The sequence below is a fragment of the Myxine glutinosa genome, chromosome 7, assembly GCF_964187855.1.
Source record: "Myxine glutinosa chromosome 7, kmMyxGlut1.1, whole genome shotgun sequence".
NCBI lineage: Eukaryota > Metazoa > Chordata > Myxini > Myxiniformes > Myxinidae > Myxine > Myxine glutinosa.
The window spans coordinates 28,124,977-28,137,919 of NC_136267.1; positions in this window are offsets into that span (position 1 = coordinate 28,124,977).

The following is a 12,943-nucleotide window of genomic DNA, read 5'->3' on the forward strand; positions in this document are numbered from 1 at the left end:
TGAACTTCGGACTGTGAGCTGTCGAATGTAAACTTGATGGTCGGATGAATCAAATTTAATTCATTTTGGAATTGTGTGAGACTACGGGGGGATTTTGACCAGATGAACTGGACGTCATCAATATAACGTACACAGAATTTTCCAGGATGCAGTGATGAGGTTGTGCATTGATCTTGGCCTCTATCATTCCCATGAAGATGGTAGCGTATGACGGTGCAACAGGGGTACCCATAGCGGTACCTTGAGTTTGAATGTAATGTCGTCCGTTGAATTGGAAATTATTCAGTTTGAGTGTCAGTTCTAATAGGCGCATAAGGTCTTGAGTAGGTGGTATTGGGACTTGTCGTGTATCGAGGGCTTTGCGGCATGCAGACAGGCCTTCTGACCTTCTGGTCTGCATCAGGCCTTCTGACGACAGGCCTTCTGTCCTGGAAAAATCCTGGGTACGTTATATTGATGACATCCAGTTCATCTGGTCAAAATCGCTCCGTAGTCTCACACAATTCCAAAATGAATTAAATTTGATTCATCCGACCATCAAGTTTACATTCGACAGCTCACAGTCCGAAGTTCACTTTCTAGACACATCACTCACGCTTCAAAATAACAGACTTGAAACAGAACTATACACCAAACCAACAGACACTCACTCTTACCTTCTCCCTTCTTCATCTCATCCTAAACATACAATTGCAAGCATACCATACAGTCAAGCACTCAGAGTAAGACGCATTTGCTCAACAAAAATGGCAGAAGAAACTTCTCTCTGCCAATTAGAAACACACTTCATTGCAAGAAACTATGACCCTCACTCTGTGAAAGAAGCAATAAACCGAGCAAAACGCATACTGAGAGCAGACCTTCTGACATACAAACCCAAACCTGCAACTAACCGTGTCCCACTGGTAACCACCTACTCTCCTACCTCATCCCAATTGCCAAGTATTCTGAATAAGGCCCTTCCTCTCCTCCATCAATCAGAAACACTCGGCACCACATTTCCTCAACCTCCACTAACATCATTTTGACGTGGTCGGACACTCAGGGACCTCTTGGTAAAAGCAAAGCACCCACAGCCCCACAACAAACAAACTAGGATCCCTGGCTTCTATAAATGCACAGCAAACAAATGCATTATTCACAAGCATTTACTAGAAGGAAACAAATTTTGTAGTTCTAGCACTGGACAAAAATTCCCCATCACCTCCGATATGAACTGCAAATCTACATGGGTCATATACCTAATCACTTGCCAAAAGTGCAACAAACAATATGTTGGAAAAACTGAGAATACACTCTACACACGATTTAATAACACCCGGTCAGAAATCAATAACTTCCACACCAGTCAGGGCAAATCTCTACCTTACACGATACACTTTAATCAACCGGATCACTCTATAAATGACATTCAAATCTCTGCCATTGAATCAATCACAAATCGATCACACACCACGATTCTGAAACATGAGTCCTTTTGGATACATAAACTTCGGACAAAAATCCCTCATGGCATAAATTTTTATGGTTAAAGAATGTTCCTACATCAACCCAATCAAATCATTGACCATAACCCATTCATTCATTCATTCATTCATTCACCCATTCATTCATTCTACCTTTATATGTCATTTATATAAATATATTCTATGAATATAAATGGTATATGAATATATGCTTGTGTGTTTATGTATGTATGTATCTCTATATTTGCATATTATGCACGTGCACCGGAACTGTAACGCAAACGGTAACTGTAAGGTGCGCTTCACTTCCGTTGAACTTGGGGCCGGTGAGTGAGCTATGGCGTGGCTCTTCCTTTTGTATGCATTTTCTACACATATCACACATCTTACACACATATCACTATGCATACTTGACTGATATACATGCCTGCTGTTTTTGTAGACTAAGAAGAAGACCTTTGTTGGTCGAAAGCCTGTCAAAAATTAAAGATCGAAGTCCTGAAGCTACGTCCGCGTCTGATTTAATCTCCCGATTACTTTATTCAATGCAAATGAGACGCCCTGCTCGTACTGTGGAGTTTCTACTATTTCTCACAGTTATATGTATATATATGTATGTATGTATATATATATATATATATATATATATATATATATATATATATTGTTGTGGATATGAGAATGTTTTTTTATTTTTTTGTTGTGGTAAAATGTTGTAGTAAAAGGTTGTTGTAAAATATCACCCCTCCTCCCTCCGTTGTGGTTGTATAAAGGTCAAAGGGCGTTTCCGTAGTTAGTCCATAAAACATACATGCAGGACACGATATATCCTTTCTTTTGACAGTTATATCCTTATTATGTGTATTAGCGTAAGGCTGTGTCTTCCATTAATTGAAATACTCCATTGCACCAGTGAAAGAGATAGATTCCCTTCCATTCCCCCCTTTCCGTCAATTGCAATTCGAAGCGCCTTCCGCATTTTGGTCGGTTTTTCCCTTCATCCGCCATTGACCACGAGGCTCGAGTCGGGGAAGAAAGGCGTGTCTCCACCTCGTCATAGAGGGGAGGAGTGAGCCCGCCCCACTCGACCAACCATGAGCCAGGGGTTCGGCTAGAGAGGGCGGAGGAAGAGCGATCGGGGAGGGTCGCAAAGGTTGAGGGGCGGGGGCCTATATAACCCAAGGCAGGGGCGTGTCCAAAAGGAGATGCGTTTTTACAGAGGAGAGCAGAAGACAGAAAGGCCTGGAGTTGGACTTTGAGTTGGTCTGAGTTGGTTGGGAGTCGGTCGTCAAGTGCAGAGTGGTGAAGAGTCAGTCAGTAGAGGTGGTGGTCAAGTGGTTGCGTTGGTTGCGGTGAGGAGTCGGTGGTAAAGAGTGAGGGACCAAGAAAGAGAGAGAAAGAGTCCTGAAGCAAGAGAGGAAGTTGTTGGACTGGGTGGGACTAAGGAAGGAGAGAGAACCCGTCACACCAATCCCCCAAGCTCCGCGTTGGCTCCACCAAGCGTTCAGCTCCACCAAGCTCCGCGTTGGCTCCACCAAGCGTTCAGCTCCACCAAGCTCTGCGTTGGCTCCACCAAGCGTTCAGCTCCACCAAGCTCCGCGTTGGCTCCACCAAGCGTTCAGCTCCACCAAGCTCCGCGTTGGCTCCACCAAGCTCCGCGTTGGCTCCACCAAGCGTTCACCTCCAGCCATCCACCTCCTGCAATTCCCCGCGTGAGTCAGAGTCTTTTGTTTGTTCTGTCCTGGGTTAATTAAGTCTGTATAAGCTAGTATTTTCCCTGTGTCACCTGCGTCTTATGTGCTTGTAAATAAACGTGACTGCTTTCTTTTTGCTTGTGTGTAAATAGTCAATAAATTCAGTCGTATTTCCAAACCTTTCTTTGCCTTCGTTTTCCTCTTTGCATTGCGTCGTTTTCGTCTTTTCCCTCATTGAGCAGCTGGGGTGCGATACAGCCAAAGTCTGGGTGAATCGGGTGAGTTTTGTTAGGTCGCGGTCTTACACCACCGCTCGGTCTATAACATCTAACCGCGATCTATAACAATTGGTGTCTGGGAGTGGAATTCGGGTCCCGAACCAAATTTTTAAAACATCTAGAAAAAAAATTTTGGTCAAAATTACGAGCTGCCGAAATTTGTTTTGTTTTACAAAACCTGAATTTTGAAATCGCGCCATGGCTGTTCAAGGCGACGGGATGCCGGTGGGAGAGATAGACGGGGTAGAATCGACCCAGGACCCCAGGGAAGAAGTGGGAAAAGTGGTGGAGGAGAGTAAAGAAGGTGTGGTTGAGGGTGTATCAGGTGCACAAAATGGCGCTCTCACGCACGAGGTATCAGGCGCGCAAAAAGGCGCCTCGTACGAGCGCGCGGCAGCCGAGCCCGCGGTGCCAACGGCCTGGGATCCATTTCTTGCAAATTTGTTAATTTTTGACCCAGTGGGATGAAGAAAACAAAATGTATGTCCAGGGGCTCATATCCAACAGGGAAATTAACAACATGGGTGTTCAAATGACTAAGGAACTAAAAGAAACAACGAACGGAATGAGGGCCGATAGGGAGGCAAGGGAGCAGAGGGACAGAGACCGCAAGTTGGGCGAAAGGGTCCCAGGGGTGCACGAGGAGGTAACGCGAGTCGAAAAGCGCTGGTTGAGCGAAGCGGAGAAAAGCACGGGTACAATGACGGGGGTAGAAATCGCGACACGGTGTTGGGAAAAGCCGGCGACCGCTGAGGTAGAGGAGGGTGTTTTATTAAAGCCAACGGTCGCCGAGGTGAATAAAGAAAAAGCAGTAGCGGGAATTAAAATTGAAGAGATGACGGAGGTAACCCGGGAATTGCAGGGAGAAATGGATTATGTACAAAGTCCCTGCTCACATCACGATGCTGTGCTTAACCCGAATGGAAGTTTGCAGGTTCGCGTGGAGAAAAGGATCCCCCAGGTGAGTCGTGCTGTATATTGTGCGGGTAGATTTTGCAGGAGGATGTTTAGCGACAAAAGAATTTTCGCGCGCTTGGGATCGAGGAAGCACCCGGGCGTTGGTGAAGGGTCCCGTGTGAGTGGAAATGGCACGCGTGTGAGGAAAAAGTGTGCGTCGGCGAGTGGGTGTGTTATAAAGTGTGGGAGTGAAACCGAGTGCGAGCGAGAATGCACGTCGGGGTGTACGGAGTGTGACACGAATAGTGAGTTGGTGGTGGCGCAGGTGCGAGAGGGCACATCGGAGCGCGAGTGTGAAACCGAGTGCGAGCGAGAATGCACGTCGGGGTGTACGGAGTGTGACACGGAGAGTAAGGTGGTGGTGGAACGTGTGCGAGGAAGCACACCTGAGTTGGTCATGGCGCGGGTGTGGGAGAGCCCATGTGAGCGCGTTAGTGGGTGGATGCAAGAGTGCACGCCCATGGTGAGTGTTACGGAGGACGTAACGGAGGAGAGGTGTGGACCGAAGTGTGCGCAAGAGGTGTGGTGTGTAACAGAGAGAGCGTTGGTGGAATGTACGGACGGCGTTGGAACGCCAGGTTTTGTGAGGGTGAAAGGGGTAGCGTATGCTTGTAAGCATGCAAGTAAAGCATCGATGGTAACCAGGTTAGTGGTTAGAGCGACGGATAGCCGATGCGAGCACTCGGGGCGCGGGGTGCTTTGTTGGGTGCGAGGCCCGGCGCCGATCGAAGCTGCGTCGTTTCTCTTCGAAGCGTCGTTGCCGATTCGGGCTTGGCCCCGCCCCGCACGGTCGAGTCCGGGCTTTGTCGGGCGAGGCGACCGGTCCGGTTCAAGGGCGAGTGGGAGGAGGCGGAACGGTGCCCCCTCGTGGGGACGGGGTTCCGACCGGGGGAGATTGAGCCATCGGGCCCGGGACCGCAGGGTGCCGCGCCGAGATGGTGCGTGGAGCCTCGGTCCAACCAAACCACCTCCCTTAAACCGAAAGCCGGACGGACTCAACCTGCAGGCGACCAAACCACCCGAATTCATTGCTCGGCTTTACGAACCGAGTTTAATGATGTCACGGCGCACCGAGAGGATCTAATAAGTATACGGGTGATGAGGATAGTGTTTTGGACCCAAAATTAGAGAAAAACAAAATTTGATGATTGGCAAGGGATTGGCAGTAGTGATTGGCAGATGATGGGCAGTGATTGGCAAATTTTTGATTTGTTGAAATTTGATGTGCAAAATTGGTAGTGAGCGATGGGCCCGGTGGGTAAGGGGGGCATCCCTGCCACCCTTCCCATATGGGGGCAAAGGAGCTATAGTTTATGGGGTGTATGGCAGTGAAAACTAGCCCGGGTGGGTTAGGATATTGATAGGGATCTAGCGAAGATGACATTAGGTGACGTTAAGTTTAGTTAGTGACTGATACCTGTAGTGGGGACGCAGGTAGATTAGTGTGGATTATAATGACGTGGGAGCGCAATAGTTTAAAGGGACGACTGGGAAGCGCAAGTTTCAGAGGGGAGTAGTTAGCTGAGATGATGCCGTGTGTGTGAGGATTGAACAGGTATGATTGAACAGGTGTGATTGCACAGGTGTGCAACTGAACAGGTGTGTGGAGCAGTGTATGAGGGAGTAGTGGTGATTGTGTGTTGTGTTGACCAACTGGTCCAGGAAGAGGAGGAGGGTGCAGGTGGCACCAGGTAGGATTGCACAGGTGTGCAACGACAGGTGAATGAAAGACAGGTGTATGGAATAAATGGTATGGAGTAGTGGAATGGATGGTCGTGGAGTGAGAATGGTGGAAATTGTGGAGTGGAGTGGATGGTGCGAAGGTGTGAATGGGGGAAGAGTGGACCCCCATCACGGATACCCGGGGCGGGTAGTGCAAGTGTTAGGTAGAGGGTATAGGTAAATTGTGGTTGGATATTGGCATCTGTGGTGCGAGGTGAAAGAATGGTATTTGGATGGGTGCATTAGTGTCGTGGAAATGGCTGGGCGTGTAGCCTGTTAGTGTGTGTAGTTGGTTGGGCGCTCCACCACTGTGAGGATGTCGGCCAGGTGAGGCCGCAGGTGGGCTCTGGGAGCCGGTAGTAGTTGTTGTGGATGGGGCCCGAGGATCCGGAGGACGGACCCGGGTAGCCCAGTGCCAGAGGGCACCATGGGGTGACAGAGCCAGGGGAGGGGCTGTCCCCAGTTAGTTAGGTTAGGGTGAGGAGCTAGGTAAGCTCGGGTGGCAACTACAGTGGTGGAGGTGTGCAGGTGGGTAGACCTGTTGGGAGAGGTACACGTCGCGGCCCAGAAATTGTGCTAGAGCACCGGGAGATGAATCGGGGGAGTGAGACCCCAAATTGAGAAGCACCACAGTTTGGCCAATGGGAATTGGTTTTTAGAACCCATAGTGTAAGAGGGCCAATGGTTTGGCCGGAGAAAGACCCCGGGTAGTGTAAAGTGTTAAAGTCATTTAGAGGATAGTTAGGATGAAGGATCTCCTCGCACCATCTGCATCCACTCACCTGAGGTGACAGGTACTCCGCACCATGCCATGTTTTGTTATTTTTACTGTGCAAATGTTTGGATGGTGAGACGCATCATGACGTGGGTGTGACATTGTGCTTTGATGTTCCATCTCTGCCTCCTTATGAGGATTGATGATGAATTTGGTGATGGCAAATTTTGAAGTAGAGGGATTGTGGAGACGAATTTGGTATAGGGGAAATATGGGGAAGACGTGACAGTAGTGACGAATTTGTAAATGTGTAGATTTTTGTACGTATGGGGTAAGGGCAAGGGTGGGCTAGGTAACAGGGGGGTGACGTACGGTAGGGACGAGCTTTCTCACTTCGCCCTCCGTACGCATTTCGCCTTGCATTGCCTTTTTGACATGTACCCTTGTGACCTTACCCCTCGCTCAATTGTCTTTCTTTTGTCTCCCACATGACCTGTGCGCCGTTGGGCGCCGAGGGGAGCGTGCGTGGGTCGGCCATTGTGCGCCCGAAATTCCCAGAACCAGCTGTCTGCATCGATGCACCACATTATGGACCACATGCCTGTGGCCGAGCACCACTTATGGACCCCATGGGTTGGGGCATGGCCCCTCTGCTGGAACCGGCCATGAGGGCCCGAAATCTTGCTGGCGGACCTTGGCCACAGGGCACCGATGCCCCCCAGGTGAACCACACTAGTCGGCCCTGTGGGCCATAAATAAAATAAATAAAAACGGGACACATTGGGCACACTTTATTGAAAATAGGCCGCTAGTAAGCAAAGCAAAATGAAAATGACAACATCTGGAAGACAAATAATAATCACCAGCAGAGGGAGCCGAAGAGCAAGAGACCACCTGCAGGGTTAGGGGTTGTTGATTTTATTTTATTTTTATGGAACACTGTTGAACAATGGTGCGTCTTTGGGTGCGTTCATGGTGCGTCGATGCAAAGCAGACTGTCTCCCCCCCAGAAAGAACAATTACAGGTCCTGGGTTAGTTTTGTAAATAAAAATAGCGTCAGTGTAAATAATGCTCCCCACCGTCAGTGTTTAGTTTGAAGACCATTCCGCAATTCGGTTAACTGTGGGCGTAAGTCTGTTAGGCAGGGTGCAATGGAGCAGTGGGACACATTTATTTATGTTTTTAAACTGTCGCACTCAGGGTCAGGTTAAAAGTAGAGGGAACTACACCTATGTGCCACACTAAGGTAAAAGTAATAGGCCCGGGACGTGCCTAAGGGGAGGAGGGTGCAGTGTTGTGGATATGAGAATGTTTTTTTATTTTTTTGTTGTGGTAAAATGTTGTAGTAAAAGGTTGTTGTAAAATATCACCCCTCCTCCCTCCGTTGTGGTTGTATAAAGGTCAAAGGGCGTTTCCGTAGTTAGTCCATAAAACATACATGCAGGACACGATATATCCTTTCTTTTGACAGTTATATCCTTATTATGTGTATTAGCGTAAGGCTGTGTCTTCCATTAATTGAAATACTCCATTGCACCAGTGAAAGAGATAGATTCCCTTCCATTCCCCCCTTTCCGTCAATTGCAATTCGAAGCGCCTTCCGCATTTTGGTCGGTTTTTCCCTTCATCCGCCATTGACCACGAGGCTCGAGTCGGGGAAGAAAGGCGTGTCTCCACCTCGTCATAGAGGGGAGGAGTGAGCCCGCCCCACTCGACCAACCATGAGCCAGGGGTTCGGCTAGAGAGGGCGGAGGAAGAGCGATCGGGGAGGGTCGCAAAGGTTGAGGGGCGGGGGCCTATATAACCCAAGGCAGGGGCGTGTCCAAAAGGAGATGCGTTTTTACAGAGGAGAGCAGAAGACAGAAAGGCCTGGAGTTGGACTTTGAGTTGGTCTGAGTTGGTTGGGAGTCGGTCGTCAAGTGCAGAGTGGTGAAGAGTCAGTCAGTAGAGGTGGTGGTCAAGTGGTTGCGTTGGTTGCGGTGAGGAGTCGGTGGTAAAGAGTGAGGGACCAAGAAAGAGAGAGAAAGAGTCCTGAAGCAAGAGAGGAAGTTGTTGGACTGGGTGGGACTAAGGAAGGAGAGAGAACCCGTCACACCAATCCCCCAAGCTCCGCGTTGGCTCCACCAAGCGTTCAGCTCCACCAAGCTCCGCGTTGGCTCCACCAAGCGTTCAGCTCCACCAAGCTCTGCGTTGGCTCCACCAAGCGTTCAGCTCCACCAAGCTCCGCGTTGGCTCCACCAAGCGTTCAGCTCCACCAAGCTCCGCGTTGGCTCCACCAAGCTCCGCGTTGGCTCCACCAAGCGTTCACCTCCAGCCATCCACCTCCTGCAATTCCCCGCGTGAGTCAGAGTCTTTTGTTTGTTCTGTCCTGGGTTAATTAAGTCTGTATAAGCTAGTATTTTCCCTGTGTCACCTGCGTCTTATGTGCTTGTAAATAAACGTGACTGCTTTCTTTTTGCTTGTGTGTAAATAGTCAATAAATTCAGTCGTATTTCCAAACCTTTCTTTGCCTTCGTTTTCCTCTTTGCATTGCGTCGTTTTCGTCTTTTCCCTCATTGAGCAGCTGGGGTGCGATACAGCCAAAGTCTGGGTGAATCGGGTGAGTTTTGTTAGGTCGCGGTCTTACACCACCGCTCGGTCTATAACATCTAACCGCGATCTATAACAATATATATATAATTTTTTTTTTTCGATATTGGTGAATCGGATAAAGACTTCAATCATCACAACCTACTTATTTTGGGCTAGAAACATGGACAATCATGGATTGCCATGATAAGGTAATCGGGTAAGAAAAAACAAAACAAACTGGAATTGTATAGATTTGCAAGTGGATGTCGTATGCCCTCCTCTCACAGCATTTACAGTACTTTGACATTCGTAGTAAAATTAAAGGGAAGACACCATACTAATGTATACCTGCTACCTTGATTTCAATCCATGGAGACTTGGAACTTCAACACAGGAAGAGACCATTTGGGCCATCAAGCCTGCACAATCGTGCCAATATTGAAATATCCCCATGTCAGACTTCGAGATACCTCTCTAACTCAACAACTGTGTGCACCCCCAGCCCACCGCCCACACACCCCGCAGTCCCCACTGCACACCGTGAAACCAGATTGGACTCCCTTTGTCCAGAGGTGGTGTCGCTGTCTATGTCAAGACCTCACTAACCTTTTTGACATGAGCACCATCCTGAGATCTCCTGCCACGTTAGTTTCCTGGTATTTTCTGGAATTCCTTTCCTCAATAACTTCCTGGGATTTCTTGGGATTCCCACTTCAATGCTCTCTTGAGATTTCCTGCCTGAATAATTTCCTGGGCTTCCCACCTCAATATTTTTCTGGTAATTACTGCCTGAATAATTTCCTGGGATTTCCTGCCTGAATAATTTTCTGGGATTTCCTGGGCTTCATGCATGTAATGTTTTGAATCAATCATGGCACATAATGCAAAACATTATACCACACAAACATCCATCAGGTTTAATTTGCAGCATCTTCCCATCCACCCGAAGGGTTTCATAGGGCACAGAATCTGACAAGTCATGGCAAGAAGGGATTCCCTTCCTCAATAACTTCCTGGGATTTATTGGGATTCCCACCTCAATACTTTCTTGAGATTTCCTGCCTCAATAATTTTCTGGAATTCTCACTTCAATAATTTACCTGGGATGCCTGCCTCAATAATTTCCTGGGATTCGCTCCTCAATAATTTCTTGGGATTCCCACTTCAATAATAATTTTCCTGGGATTCTTGCCTCAGTAATTTCCTGGGATTTCCTGCCTGAATAATTTCCTGGGATTTCCTACCTGAATAATTTCCTGGGATTTCCTGCCTGAATAATTGTCTGGGATTTCCTGGGCTTCATGCATGTAATGTTTTGAATCAATCAAGGCACATAATGCAAAACATTATACCACACAAGCATCCTTCAGGTTTAATTTGCAGCATCTTCCCATCCACCCAAAGGGTTTCATATGGCACAGAATCTAACAAGTCATGACAAGAAGGGATTCCCTTCCTCAATAACTTCCTGGGATTTATTGGGATTCCCACCTCAATACTTTCTTGAGATTTCCTGCCTCAATAATCTCCTGGGATTCCCACTTCAATAATTTTCCTGGGATGCCTGCCTCAATAAATTCCCTGGGACTCCTGCCTCAGTAATTTCCTGGGATTTCCTGCCTGAAGAATTTCCTGGGATTCCCACCTCAATAATTTCCTGGGATTCTCACCTCAGTAATTTCCTGGGTTTCCTACATCAATTATTTCCTGGGATTCCCACTTCAATAATAATTTTCCTGGGATTCCAGCCTCAACAATTTCCTGCCTGAATAATTTCCTGGGATTTCCTGGGCTTCATGCATGTAATGTTTTGAATCTGTAAAGTATCTCGACAGACTACGATCGATTGTTGCACACGTTTATTGACTGCAGATACAGGCCCGATTCACCCCGGCGCCGTCTGAGCTGAGCCGTAACTCCCGGAAACAGAAATAAACCCGCGGACACGATGTCCGGATAAAACGGTGAATATTTGCAGCTTCATACATGACATCCTCCCCTTTAAGTCCAAAATTACCAACAGCAATACGTGCTAGATTTCCAAAATTGACATTCCAAAAGCAACATTTCCAAAAATGTGAAAATATGTGTGCAAACGATTATGAAAATAATGAAAATATGTGAAAATAGAACATGTGTCAACGTGAAAATAGAACATGTTGATATGAAATCGTGGGTTGCATCTCCAAGCAATGGCCTCCTCCCTGAACACATTACTGATGACGCAGTCCCTGAATCGACCGCGCATCTTGGGGCGGTTTATAAAACCACCTGTAAGCGGGGAGGGATTTTATTTCTGCTGCTATGGGTCTCCAAGTTGATAAGGACGTTAATGACATGCCTTTGTACTCGCATTGTCTCGGCATTGCCTCAGCATTAATGAAGGTTGTCTGGGAATGCTTGCTTAATAGTGCCTCATATTCTTTCCTATAGATGTGTTGCATTCGAGTGAATAAAAGCTCTCTTTGGAGTCTGCTGTGGACATCCTTGATTTTCACCACATTTTTATTCACTCCGAATCCTACGCTTGGAGCGATGGAGAAGTTGCTGCACCTCGAGGTCTTCTCGGGCGACCCTCAGGCAACGAACACCATGGACCAATGGGCCCATTGGTACAGCTCCCTCCAGAATTACATTGCGGTGGTTCCGGATCTCTCCGAGCTGCAGAGGCTATCAATTCTGACCTGTCACATCAGCAATATTGTTTATGGTTACATATCCCAATGTACCACCTATGATGACGCCGTTACAACGTTGCGAGGCATCTTCGTCAAGCAACGAAGTGCGTTATACAGCAGGCACATGCTGCTCACTACCCCGCGTCAAGACCCGTCGGAGAGCCAGGAGAATTATATCCAGGAGTTGATACGCCTGGGGAAAGATTGTTTGATGGAAACCCAGACATTTGCAGAGTCGACCGATGACCTAATGCGGGATGCCTTCGTGGCGGGAATTGCCTCGCCAGCAATCAGGTTGCGGTTTCTTGAGGAAGCCACGTTAACCTTCCAACAAGCATGTGACAAGGCTCGCGTACTACAGCTGGCGAAACTCGTGCGGAGGAAAAAGCAGATCCTTTCTCACGGCGGGGGCCATTGCCAAGGCGTGCCCGGAGCTGGCGGCACCAACTGAACGGTCCGTCACAGTGTCTCCGGAAGCCGTGCTGGCTTTGCCAAGTTCGGGAGATGACGGAAACCCGAACGCCGCGGCCGCCACCTCTTCTTCGATGGAGAATGAAAAATGTTACTTTTGCGGCAACAAGAGACACCCTCGCGCATCTTGCCCTGCGAGGAATTGCGAGTGTCATAATTGTGGGAGGAAAGGTCACTTCGCCAAGGTGTGCCGGGCAGTGAAAACACGGCGCTCGGCCCTCGCAGGGACGAACACCTCACGGACGGCGCGTGCCGGAGATCCGGGGATATCGCGCGGATTGCGCAGCGCCATACTGCAGGTGCTTGTGGAAGGAATCCCCGTGGAGGCACTTGTTGACACAGGGAGCAGCTCTTGCTTCATCAGCCAAACATTGGTGCAACGATATGGCT